The sequence below is a fragment of the Candoia aspera genome, chromosome 15 (genome assembly GCF_035149785.1).
Source record: "Candoia aspera isolate rCanAsp1 chromosome 15, rCanAsp1.hap2, whole genome shotgun sequence".
NCBI lineage: Eukaryota > Metazoa > Chordata > Lepidosauria > Squamata > Boidae > Candoia > Candoia aspera.
The window spans coordinates 5,010,216-5,023,990 of NC_086167.1; the positions used below are offsets into that span (position 1 = coordinate 5,010,216).

The 13,775-nt window shown below is 47.3% G+C and overlaps 1 protein-coding gene across 2 annotated transcripts in view; it reads left to right on the top strand.

Moving 5' to 3' along the window:
* GAS2L1 (growth arrest specific 2 like 1) overlaps nucleotides 1–13,775 on the top strand; it is a 338,981-nt gene that overhangs the window by 11,221 nt on the left and 313,985 nt on the right. The window lies entirely within an intron of this gene.

The window sequence follows — 13,775 nt, forward strand, 5'->3', positions numbered from 1 at the left end:
ACAAACATCCGAAGACGTGGTATTTTCATGTGAAGGGACTCTCTTCAGAATATTCATACGTTCCTTCTGATTACAGTATCTATCGGGCTGTCTTTGGCTGGACTGAGCACTAATAGATGCTTTATGTGCACACAGTTTTTGTTTTAATATAACCTTGAATGGTGGGTTGAGCCTGTAAAAGTTGACACCGTCTTGGGTGGATGGAATTTGCTTGCATATAAACCCAGTCAAAGGAATGTCTGTCTCAAGGGAGATGAGGATGAGGATGAGGATTGTTAATAAGAAAAAGCTTGCTCTGGAAGATTTGATGGCAGACATTCGTTAAGGAGGCAAGTCCTGCAACGCCCAGCAGGAGCTTCTGATTCTGCTAATCAAGTCAAAGATCCGTTTCATTATTTGAATGATTTTTGAGAGAGGCATTCTCTCTAATCACCAGGTTTTTAATGGCAAGAGAAAAAGCCTTTTCCTGAATGTTAAGCACACTCAGATCTGGATCACACCTCATGCTAAACCAGTGTTTCTCAACCTTGAAGATGTGTGGACTTCAACTCCCAGAATTCCCCAGCCAGAATTTTGGGAGTTGAAGTCCACACATCTTCAGGGTTGAGAAACACTGTGCTAAGCAAACCCCACCTGATATGGGGGCCCTCCAGGAATGTGGTCTAGTGGTTAAGGCAACGGGCTAGAAACCAGGAGGCTGTGAGTTCTAGTCCTGCCTTAGGCACAAAAGCAGCTGGGTGACCTCGGGCCGGCCACTGTCTCTCAGCCCAACTCACCTCACAGGGTTGTTGTGGGGAAAATAGGAGGAGGAAGGAGTATTAGGTATGTTCTCCACCTTGAGTTATATATAAAAATAATAAAGGCAGGATAATAAACAAACAAACAAACTCCCAGAATGCCCCAGCCAGCATGGCCATTGCTTAGAATTGTCGTGTACAGTGGCCATAGAAATAGACATTAATGAATCAATTAATAAATTAATTGTGGGAATTGAAATCCACACATTTGAACAGTCTCATATTAGGGGAACGGGCACTAAACAACCTCATGTCAGAAAATGTATCACAATTTATGCTTTGTAGAAAGCTTACATCCCTAAACTCTTCATGCTGGCTGGGGAATTCTGGGAGTTGAAGTCCACATACCTTAAAGTTGCTACAGATGAGAAACCCTGCTCTACGTCATCCTGTGCCCAGACTGGGGAAGAGTTTAAGTTAATCTCCCTTTTTTGGCTTCCAAACCAAAGAAACCAGAGGCTGGAATAGCTGCTATAAATTGGGCTGTTCTAGTCTTATTGTCTCCGCTCCTCCCAACAGCCTTTCCATCCGCGGCAGGTTTTTCTCGAGAGGCTTTGACTTAAACTGAACTACCGTGTCTGTTTGTTTGTTATAATAAGAATAAAATATTAGATTTGTTTTAAAAAATAGGAAGTGTTGGTTGGACAGGGCCAAGGTGATGTGTGGCTCACAACGAAATCTTCAGCTTTGGCTACAAACAATGTGGAGTTTGCTATTTGACCTAAAGCCCTTTGCCCCTTAGATAAGCTGGGTGTTGTTTTCTACGCTTTGTGTCTTACGGTGTAGGTGTGGCTGGGTTTGCACAACATGCTAAACCCTGATCTTGGGTTAACCAGCTGCAGTTGCTAGATTCACATCACACGGTATCCGAAGCAATGAATTATATGGTGGTGTAGCGTGAGCCAGCTTGCTTGGTACCAGCTGGGGTCTCATAACACGCTGAACCAAAACCAGCTAACCCTTTGTTAGCCTAGCTTAACGGGCTGTGTGAACTTGCCTAAAGTGCATGAAAATTGTCGTGCATCTGTGAACGTTTCTGTGCTAGAAAAAGCCGGATTGTGGGGGGGAAAAGGGATATGGATTTCTATTTTCTGAGCTCAGATAGGATAGTTCCTCGTCACAGATGAAGGGGCAGAAAATTGGGGATGGCAGTGAAGACCTGAAGGGGGTATTAGAAATGCTGCAGAAGTCTCTCTCTGCCTTTGATGATTTTACTATGATGATTTGGGGGGGGGAGGGGGGCATGTCCATGAGGGCTAGAAAGCTGCTTTTCTTTGAAAGAAAGAATGCTGGGATGATGCAAGAGGCATTAGACAGCTGTGCGTCAGATCCAGAGGACTTTTTCCACATCAGCTTGTCTGAAAAATCCTCCCCCCACAAGGGCTGGTCAGGGCTTGGCGCTGGCTTCAAGCTGGGGCTGCAGTGCAATTTTTCTCGCTGTTCATTCATCGGTCTCGGTGTGTGTCTCTCTTCTAAGCAACCGAGTGTAAACAAACTCCTTCTCCAGCTTTGAGTCAATGCTTTCCAGAGCTCCGTCTGGTGCAAATGAAATTAAGAAGTATAAAGTGGTCAGAAGGGGGAGGGGAACAAGCCCTCTTGCCAGTGTGTTCTCGTTCTTTTTTTAAAAAATGCGGAAGGATGGTTCCAATTTTTTCCTCTTTTGTCCTTTTCCTCAATCTTAAACGTTTAATGGGATTTTGCAGGGAGGGGGGAACAGGAGAGACCCATTTTCACACATCCCTTTTTTAAGAATATCTTTTGGAGAAATTGAAGTCGGCTTGAAATGGCAGGTTTGTGTACAAGCAGGACTGGGGTGACAGTCCAGTGGGCTGAAAGTTTTGATCTTGGCTGTAATGGCAAGTGGATGGTGGCGGGGGGCGGGGGTTGGAAGATTTTGGTGGCTTCCAGATGCCTTATCAAGTGGTGTTCCTGCTGGGGGCAGGATGCCTTCCCCTGCGCCCATCTCCAACCTTTGGGTCAGCAAAGGAATCAGTTCTTCTTGGAATAGTGACAGTTGGTGCTCAGGGGGTTGCATGGTGTGAAAAGTTGCACTGGTGGGGCTGGCACACAAGGACCACAGGATGCCTGGCAGTTGTCCTGTAAGGAATTGGTATCCAGCCCTTTTTGGTGACATTGCGAACTGTGTGTCCTGGCCCACCACCAAGTGGATTGATTGTTGGAGGACGTCAAGGGTACCCATGTGGGTTTTCATGTCTTAAAAACAGAGACAAATAATGTGGAAGAAAGTTAAAAGTGGGCAACTGTAGAAGGGATCTGGCGTTCTTAGAGATTCTGGTTATCTTCCTTTTTGCAGTGAGGAGGTCAGTGGGGGCCTCTCGAAAGGGTTGTCTGCTCCACACCCTGGTGTGCTTCTGAATCTGCTTTCTTTGAGGTCCTCCTGCCCCAAAGGGTGACAAAAAAAAGCCTTGGCACTTCCCTCTGGGATTTCCTTACTGTTTCTCCTCAGCCAAGATTCCTGGTTTGTTTCTCCTGTGCTGCTAAAAAAAATGGAGGTAAATTCTGAACTTCTCTAGCCGGTCTTTCCCATCCTGGCCTATTCCAGGTCTGCTGGACTAATGTACTCACTTCCACTCCACTTCCTTTATTCGAAGAAACATGATCCTGGCACTGCCTGCTTCTTGCCCCTTATTGGTGTGTCCGGAAGGCTGGCTGCTGCCCCGGAATTTAGAATAGTCTAAATCTTTGGGTTTGGGTGAAAGGGGCAGATGCGGAGGTGTGCCTACATCCTGCATTGATCTTTGCAAGTTTTTTCCCCCTTGGCATTCAGAGAGCGACAGTCTTTCCTGCCAGCGTGGCTCAGGAGTGTGTGTGTGTGTGTGCATATGTGTGGGGGGGAGGAAAGGAGTGCCAAGAGGAAAAAGAGAAGAGAAAAAAAAAAGATTATCCACTCTTCAGAAATATTAGAGCAGGGTTTCCCAGCCTTGGCAGTTTTAAGATGTGTGGACTTGAGTTGAAGTCCACACATCTTAAAGTTGCCAGGCTTGAAAAATACTGCTCTAAGTCCTCAGCAAGCCCAACTCTGCTTAACTTCCCAACTGGGGAACAGTTGGCAAAAAGAGCTTTTTGTGATGAGCCAGCCTGGAGAGGGAGAAGAGCCAAGGCTGATCTTCCCTGATTAAGCTTAAAATTCCTTTTTAATTTCCAGTTCCTTCCCTGCCCTGATTCCTCGCTAAACCTGCAACTGGCAGATGGGGTGACCTCTGCCGTGTGCCAAGGGGCTGGCATCAGCTCCCAACTCCTAGGAGCTCACTGTTGGATGCCAAGAAAGAATTCAAAGGACTGGTGGTCTTGGAGATGACCAGACTCTGCAAACGTGCAGCCATCTGCCAAATTCCTAAGCCTGCTGGATTTTATTCTTTTTAAAGGGTCTTTTGATTTTGTCCTTTTTTAAAGAGATGGCACCAGTGCAAATATCGGCTTTATCTGCAGGAATGCTTTTTGGGTTCGTTATTTAGAGTGGGATGCTGTGATAGGCTTGTTGGATTCTGCTTGCTTTAATGAATTGTTTAGCTTATGGTATTTTTAAAAGGTTTACATTGCACCTTAGTGATGCATCTGAAAACAGGAGGGAAGGAGAAATCTGAGTAATTGTTAGGATGGCTCACAGTAAAAAGTCTGAACTGATTATAGCAGTGTTTTTCAAACTTGGCAACTTTAAGATGCGTGGACTTCAACTCTCAGAATTCCCCAGCCAGCCAGCTGGTGGAGACTTCTGGGAGTTGAAGTCCATGCGTTTTAAAGTTGCCAAGTTTGAAAAACACTGGATTATAGTATGGTTGCTGAATCCTACAGCAGCCCTATAAACCTTTCTAAAAATTACAAACAGAGGGGCTACAGTCCAATCTTTCGTTTTGAAGTAAGACCCCCTCGCCCTGAAATACATTTTCTTAAAAATAAAAGTGTCATCTGTGCCAGGGGTTCCTGTGAATTGAACAGCTGAAGCGATGCATGAAAAAAGGGATGGGGCTTCCTTCAGTCAGCAATTGTAGCCACCATCTTGACTTTTTTGACCCTCCACGCAGACAGCCCTTGTCTTGGCAGAGGAGCTGAAGGAAGGGTACCATAAGGACCGACTGGACCAGTTTGCCTTCTGGTAAATAAGTGTTGGGTGACTGGCCCTACCCACGAGGGCAACTGGTTTTGGGCACTTAATATTCTTGATGGGCCCAAATGGAGCACCAGATCCAGGTCATGGGAAGGAATGGTTCTACTCCACTCCAAAGAGGCAGAAGAAGCCAACCAAGATGGTGAGAGGTCTGGAAACCCGCCTGGCAACGAACTTTTAGAGAAACTGGGGAAAATGACTGAGGGGAGCTGATTGGTTATTGATTATGTACCATCAAGTTGGTGCCAACTCTTGGTGACCACATCTGTAGACTTTCACAGGAGGATCAGTCCCTAACCTGGTCTTCCAATGGTGCCCCCATCGCCACTGTAACCGAGTCCCTCCACCTTGCTGCTGGCCCTCCTCTTCTTCTCTTTCCTTCTACCTTTCCTAGCTTTATGGACTTCTGTGAGGTTCGTAGTCCTTAAATCTTAAAAGCAGAGACTCTCGCCCCAAGCCATTAAGGATATGGAACAGTTCTTTATTAAGAATAGTGACCAGATCCAGGCTAAAGCCTCGAATGGTGATCCCTGCACAAATCATCAATTAAAACATTCCTTTCCCCCCTCCGTACCAGCCCCTGCTTTCGGTGAGACTAACTGCTCAGTAGTTTTCCCTTTCATTCTCACAACCACACACCCCATGCCCCAAGCTCCTCGGACGGGCCCAGATGGTACCGGCGTGCTTGACCTTGGTGTGAAGCTTCGCCTAAACAATCTCTAACGGGCCTGCTGGAATGCTAGCAATGTCCCCCCCACCCCCCCCGTCACTGTGTACACTACACCCCTCAACCCCTTTTTCTACTACACGTGTCTAACCCCAGTTTTCTATTCCCATGACAGGATGTTGCATGCAGGCGCAGTTGACCATTGTGCCTGGCTGCTCCACCCTGACAGCTCCTCAAAGGGCGCTGGGTCTTTGCATTGGTCAACTGATGGATTATGTGCTATCGGGTTGGTTTAGCAACCACATAGGTAGATCTTCTCCGTGACAGCCTGTCCCCCACCTGGTCCTTCACCTCTTCTAACGGTGCCCCCAACATCACTGTAATGGAGTCTCTCCACCTTGCTGCTGGTCCTCCTCTTCTTCTCTTTCCTTCTGCCTTTCCTGGGCTTCTCAAGGGAGCTGGATCTTCACTGAGGGGAGTTAGGACAGCAGCTTTCAGCTGTCTGAAGGACTGTCTCACATAGGGGAAAGTGGACTTATTTTCTCTCCTCTTGGAGAGCAGGACCAGGACCAGTGGGATGAAACTACAAGGTCCAGGCTTGATCCAGGGAACTTCCCATCTGTTTGACCTGTTGTCCTTCCTCCCCCTCCAAAGATTGGGCAGCCAAGAACCATGGAAAACCAGCCACCTGGTTTGTGATGTTGCAGAAGCCTGGCTGGGGATGATGGGATTTGGAAGCCAGCCTCGCTGGAAGTCACCAGATTGGGTCAAGCTAACTGAGGTTTCGTTTTGGCAGGGAAGGAGTCAGAAAGCAGGGTTCTCCTTGGGACAAATCAAAGGATTTTGCCTTTGGTTTCTCTCCCCACCCCCCAACTGCTCTTCTCGTAGACCAAAGGGGGAGGCTTGTCACGTGTCAGCGGATTAGTTCAAAGATCGTGCCTTCCCATCCGGCTGGCTTGTTTGGAAATGGATGCTGGAGCATTTTTTTCTGCTTTGTAAGAACCCGGCTGTACGCCCAGCGTGTTGCTTTTATGGGCATCGGTCAAACTGAGCAGGAGCCGGGAACACCCCCCTCGCTTCCCTTTCTCTTTTGGTGGTGGTGGGGAGAGAGACATCCTTGTCGTCACATTCAGCCCATTCCAGGTGCTCATTTCCCAAGAATTTGTCAGACACAAGTGATTTTCACGTCGGTGATGCTCAATTCCTAATATTCACCTTCCAGAGAGGGATTTCCTTTGCTTTTATCATGTCTTTTTTTTTTTTTACTTTTCCCTAACATTGACTTCAGAGCACTTAATGATGATAATAAAAGTTTAAAATGTTTCAGAACATTTGGGGGAAATTACTTTGAAATTAATGGTCCCATCTACAGCTCTTGGTCAATGAAAGTAGTATTTTTAAAAAGTGTCCCCTCCTTGGCCCTTAAAAGTCACCCAGTCTTAAACTGGAGCCAGAAGAGAAAGACAATGAGGGATGGATGGATGGATGGAAGGAAGGAAGGAAAGGAAGGAAAGGAAGGAAAGGAAGGAAGGAAGGAAGGAAGGAAGGAAGGAAGGAAGGAAGGAAGGAAGGAAGGAAGGAAGGAAATAAGAAAGGGAAAAAGGGAGGGAGGGAGGGAGGAAAAAAGAGAAGGAAAGAGGAACATGAGAAAGGGAAAAAAGAGAAGGAAGAAAAGGAAGGAAGGAAAATGAGAAAGGGAAAAGAAGGAAGGAAGGAAGGAGAAAAAGGTAAAAAGAAAAGAAGGAAGGAAGGAAAGGACAGACAGACAGTTCCAAGCTGCATTCAGACTTTGGGACTGACTGCATAGTCATTTCTTTAGTAACTCTGTATTAAGAAGACCCCAGCTTGGGACACCTGCTCTGAACCAGCCCCCTTCCCCTGCTTTGGGGGTCTTCCACAGCATTGCATTTCCCCCTCCTTGCATCTTTGGTTTGTGATCCCAACCAGGAAGAACCTTTTGAGCTGCTGATGTTCATCTTCAGTTGTGCGTGTTTCATCTTGCTCCTCCTTGTGCGTTGGGGCATCCTCCGTTCCACTGGAATCTTTGGGGGATCTTTGGCAGCTGCCTAAGACGGGACGTGATTCGTTCCAAGCCCAACCCTCTCTAGCAAGATTGATTGTGCAGAATGGGGCGCCGCCATTACAAGAACTCCAGCAACGGAGCTTGTCTGGTCCCCCAACCTGTTGGGGCAGAGATTCTGATTCCCTTTCTCACCTCTTTCCTGTGATCCAGTGAGGAGACCGGTCTCTTTGCTGATAACAGCGAAACTTGCCACCGGTGGCTTAAGTAACAGTCTTCTGAACCTTTCTCGTCTTGAGAACCAACTCTTAGAGATCTCTTTTCTAAAACAGATCCACAATCAGAACGCTGAAGAAACCGACTGGCTCCTGTTTTCCTTTTTAAATCACAGGAACATCCTATGTTGCTACTTCCAGCAGCACAAACATCCCCGGCAGAAGCACTCATCTTTTCGTGGGTGGGTGATCCCCAGGGGGACATTTTGACTCAGCGTCACTGTTCTCTCTACACCTGCGGCCCCATGCTAGCGGGTTCTGTTCTGAACATAACAAAAGCCCAAATAGTTTGCTTTCCTGTTTCATTTAGCAGCTAGCCTGATGCACTGAGTTAGCACCCCCCCCCCGTACAGCATCAAAGGCTTTCAGATAAAGTGTCACTGTATATGGAGGCTTAATTTAGTAATTCCTTTGCTAGGGCCCTGGCTGGCCCAGTGTCATGGGGGAGTAAGTTCCATAAACGAAATATGGAAGAAGAGGAGGAGGAGGAGGAGGAGGAGGAGATTCACAATGAAACCAATGAACCACGAAAATCCCTCCTCTCAGCTCTAGCATTTTATCAAGTGCTTTCTTTTATCAGCTGAGAATCCACTTCAGTGCTTGATCCTAAATCCTTGTATCATGTAAGAGGGAGGGAGAAAAAAAACAACCCTTCTCTTAACTCGACTAATATTATTATAATCCTCCAGGATTTCCCTTTCTTCCTGCCATATTTTCCTTCCGAGTTAAATCCTCCCAAATCCGAAACCTTCCCTTGCGAGTTAAGACTTAACTGAAAAAGGGGGCTGTGTCGGGAATACAGATAAATGCATATATTTTGCTGCATCCGTGGAATCTCCAGGTTTTTCCCTGACTTTTGCTGAAAGGCTGAAAGACCTGACTGTGGTTCCCGTTCCTGTGCTGCTGAAAAGAAAGGGTTTCCCACAAGGTTCCCCAGATTTATCCGCTCACAGCAGCAGCCTTGAAGAAGAGTGGAGGAAGGAGGGGGGGGGTGAGTCCCTGGGGTGTGTGTGTGTCCCTGTGTTGTGTAGGCAACCGGTGACACCACAGCATGGTCAGCTTCAGCAGACGGAAAGAGATAGCAGTCTTTTTGCGGGCTGTGCCAGGCCTGTGTGTGTGATCTTTTGGCAAAAGGAACATGTTGCATCCCAGCTCTGCACTGAGCAAACAATGGCCCGTCTGTAGGAAAGGTTGGCATAATTTCTCCCTCTTTGGACAAATCCTCCCAGATTTTCAGATTGGGTTATTCTATTTAAAAAAAAAAAAAATTGCAAAAGGCACTGGGAGTCTTGTTCCCCAATCCCTACACATGTCATTCGGCCTGCCTCAGGCTTCTTAAGCGCTCGTCAAAACCATAAGGACTAGAAACTTGAAATAAAGGCAGAGATTCTTCCAAAACTGGATGCAGGAGCCGTCATTCAGAAATCTGTCGCTGTTGCAAGTCTGGTAGGGCCCCGCTGGAAGGCCAGATTCATTCAAAAAGGGACTAGTTGCTTCCTAAGAAGATGCTGGACAGCCTCCCCCCCAACACACACATTGCAGCGGGTTGGACTAAATTCTCCTTCTCCCTTCCAACTCTACTATGAAGCTGTGATTCCCCTGTCTCCAAGTGGGCAGGCACTGACAGACATATCTAATCCAAGTCATATGCACATCTTAGCTAATGAGATTGAGGAAAAAAAACACACCAAAATCTGCCCCTCATTTGAGGTTTGCAACAGCCTGGATTTGTAAAAATTACTGCCGGGCTTTCATCCAAGCCCTTTTTAAACTTCTAAGTCTGGAGAAGACTGTGGCAGATAATTTGGGTGCAAAACCTGGGCGGTTAGGGAACTGCCCTCTCTAATGTGTTGCTGGCTTGATGGTTTCCTTTTGGCTCCATGCAGAAGGTGGCAGTGCCCGGCTTGAGATGGCAAAGGAGCTGAAAAGACACGTTTCCCTCCCTGCCACCTGCTTCTCCACATTTTGACCTGATGGGCAGCTGATGGCTGTGGAGAGCTGGCCTCCCTAGCGAAGCCCATCTGGGTGCACCCCAGGATGTGGAGCTCAGAAGCACATCTGTTTGGCTTTCTCCCCGCACAACTGGCTGGGAACAGGGTCTTGCTGTGGGGGGAGATCACCCCCCCCCCCAGAAGGGCCCATCTGCTCTCCTGCATCACAGCTCTGCCCAGTGGAGTCTGCAGAATCCAGTCCTGGGCCTAGGAGAAGAAAGTGAGGGGCTGGTTTTCTCAATGCGGGGAAAACCGCTGTTTGGTTCATGATGCTTTATCAGTTGGCTGGCTGGTCTGCTCTGGCCCTCGATTTTGCCGCTTTTGAACTATTTTGTACTGGGAATTGCAACGTGTCCTCATCTGCTCTGAAGGGGAAACAGAGCATTCTGGGCCTCCAAGTCCTTTCCCAGAAAATGCGGAGGAGTGAGTTGTTGGCTCAGCAGGGAGCCAGGTTGGAAATGGGGGCCCAGCAGATGCAGCAGTTGCAGACTGAAGCCCTCCCTCGCTCTGGAGTTCTTGCAACGTGGTGCTGGGCAAGGGAGCCAGATGTTGCAGAGCACAGGAGGCTTTGCTGGGAAGCAGATGTGCAGTGCCTAAGCTGGGGAGTTAGCAGTTGGGGAACCACGTCAGCCCCCGAAACTCAGCGGCTGGGCTTGCAGACTGTGCCAACGTTGGGCCAGTTCGATTTCTTGGGGCCAGCCTACCTCACAGGGTTGTGGTGGGGAAATCGGAGACCAGGCACTGAATGTTGCATGGAGCCCTGGCTAGAGGCAGGGTCGAACCCCAGCAAGAGGGAGGGGAAATTCCTTTTTCTGTGTAGTTACGGACATGAGAAAAGGGGCAGATGTTTTAAAATTGGTTCATTTGCATGCTGTGTTCCCTTTTGCTTAACTGAGTTGGTTTTCGTTCCTCACTGGCGGGGGAAAATGATTAGAGATACTCCCTGGCCACGTGCCCGGTTCCTGGGATTTCAGCAAGCATAGCCTATAGTGCAGAGTTACTCAACCTTGGGAACTTTAAGAAATGTGGTCTTCAACTCCCAGAATTCCCCAGCCAGCCAGCATGGCCACTGCTGAGACAACTCCACTCATCTAGAACAGTGTTTCTCTACCTTGTCGACTTTAAGATGGGTGGACTTCAACTCCCAGAATTCTTCAGCCGGCATAGCATAGCTGGCTGGGGAATTCTGGGAGTTAAAGTCCACCCATCTTAAAGTTGACGTTGAGAAACACTGCTCTGCAACCACCTTATGAAGAAGGCTAGGCTGGGGGAGATTGACTGGCACAAAGTCCTCTAAGAACTTCTGGAGCTGAAGGTGCATTAGAACCTGGATCTGTCACTACTGGTCCAACACGTAGACCTCTACATCCAGTTGTCTCAATAAACTGAGGCTGTTGAAATCAATACTGGAGTTTGCACTTGCCTGATGAAGAGTTCTGGAGCGCTCAAAAGCTTGCACACCCATTTGCATTACTCTTACTGGTCTTGTTAAAACTATCACCTGATAATTTTGTAAAAAATAAAAAAATCTGGTGGTTTAGGATTTTTTTTTTCTTCCCTTAGCCCAGTGCTCCCCAGACCTGGGTAAATTACCCAAAATTGGGTAAAAGTGGTTTTTCTTTGGGTAACAACACACGGCCCCATTACTCACAACAGGGACATTTCAGTTGACTTAAAGTGTTTTGCCTACATCGGGTAAAAGGGACTTTCTGATAAGCAGTTTTGGGTAATGAGGGAAAAAGTTTGGGACGCCCTGCCTTAGCCAGAATAATTACGATGGCTTTTTGTATCCCAGCAACGCAGACCCAGCATCCCTTGATTAGGCCATGTTCACACACACCACTTGCTTAGCCAGGCCAAAATGAGGTTAAATAGTTTGTGACTCAGTGTGTCGCTGGAACCCAGCCAGGATCTTAGCAGATTGTGTGCTGTCCGGTTTAGTCCTGATACGATTAATCCCTCTTAGCGGACAAAGTGAATGCAGCAATTGGGGTCGGTTAATCTGGATCGATAATGTCGCGTGGACCCTCTCGCTTGGTCGCACATTCTCTCTCTCTTGGCCTACCTTGCAAGATTCTTAGGTAAAGAATAGTGGGGGAAGAACAGTCAGGAGCCCAATTAATCGTATGATGGTTCAGGACAGTGTTTCTCAACCATGGCAACTTGAAGATGCGTGGACTTCAACTCCCAGAATTACATGGCTGGCTGGGGAATTCTGGGAGTTGAAGTCCACCCATCTTCAGGTTGCCAAGGTTGACAAACACCGGTTTAGGACAACATGTGAACTGGACTTTGGATTCTCCCCCCACCCTCATTCAATGTCCTTGGATCAGCCCAGCATTTAAGCCAGTGTTTTCCTTGTTTGGGCAGCTACGGGGCACCAAATGTGGACAAGTTGTGTTCTTTCCTCTGTCACTTTTTCTCTCTCTTATGAACAGGAAAAAAAAACATTTTCTTCACTTTCTGTTTCCTTTACCAGCAGGAACCCTTCCAAACAGACTTGTGAAATTCCACTGATCAATTTTGTTCCATCCAGGGAAAAAGGAAAGCTGTTCTTTTTCCCACTGGGGCGCTCTCAAAAACAATGACCTCACTTTCCCGAGTCTCCAGGTAGTCTGGGGAAGGCAGACTAATAAAACCCAATAATTGAATCCTGAAATTGGCAAAGAGGGGAAAATAATCTTGGATAAACACTGGAGGTGGTCTGGGATCTGCAGGTGCAGGGCCTTTGGAAATAAGTAACTTTGAACAAGCAGTTAAGTAATAAACAATTGGGTGAGCAAGTTTTCTGCAATTGGAAGGCACGTGTTATTGTTGCTGTTACATGTAGTCCTCGACTTATGACCATTCATTTAGCAACCATTTGAAGTTACGACGGTGCTGAAAAAGTGACTTGTGACCAGTCCTCGTGCTTATGACCATTGCAGCATCCTTGCAGTCACATAATCAAAATTCAGGCTCTTGGCAGCTGGCATTTATTTACGACAGTTGCAGTGTCCCGGGGTCACGTGATCTCCATTTGTGACCTTCCCAGCCTGCTTCTGACAAGCAAAGTCAGTGGAGGAGCTGGATTCACTTAATGACTGCATGATTCGCTTAATAACTGCGGCAAGAAAGGTCGTAAAATCGAGTGTGATTCAATGACCGCCTCGCTTAGCAACAGAAGTTCCGGTCCCAATTGTCCCAATACTACCTGTATCGTTGCTGTTATTATTACTGATGAATGCAGAGACAGAAGATGACACCCCTGAAAGAAAAAAATGGACTTGCAATTTATGGGTTTGATGTTTAGAAAAGGTAGACTGTGGAAAGAAGGAAATTATGTTGTAACCTTAGAGAGAGCGAGTAAAATATGAATGTACATGTAATGGCTGTTAAGATTGGAAGTTGCTTCTGTATAGCTTTTCCTTCCCTTCCCTTCTTTTTCTTTCTTTGCATCCTTTTTGCTTTACTTCCTTTTCAAAATTCGTATTGTTTTATTCTGTTAAAAAATTCATACACACACACACACACACAAAACTGTGTGTGTGTGTGTAATACCTCTGGAGAATCTTGTGCTGCTTATTTTTTTTCCTTGAAAAAAAAGCCCCTTTTCTTTTTATTGCCCCCTGTGCAATGGGAGGGGGCAGGTGTCAAAAAAGTCAAGATGACACCCTTGACCGGGGTGTCCCCAAGGGGTGGTAAAAAAAGTCAAGATTTCGGCCCTGACGGCGTGACAGCAGCTTGGCCTGTGTCTTTAGTGACCGCCATCTTGACTTTTTTGCCACCCCTTGCGGACACCCCAGGCCATGGCTGTGCGATCAAGGCCCCGCCCCACTTTACCTGTGTTGCCTGCAGCCCAGCACACCGGCGGGGGGAGTGGGGGGGGACAAGGCTCTCCCGTCTTGCTTTGGCTCAGC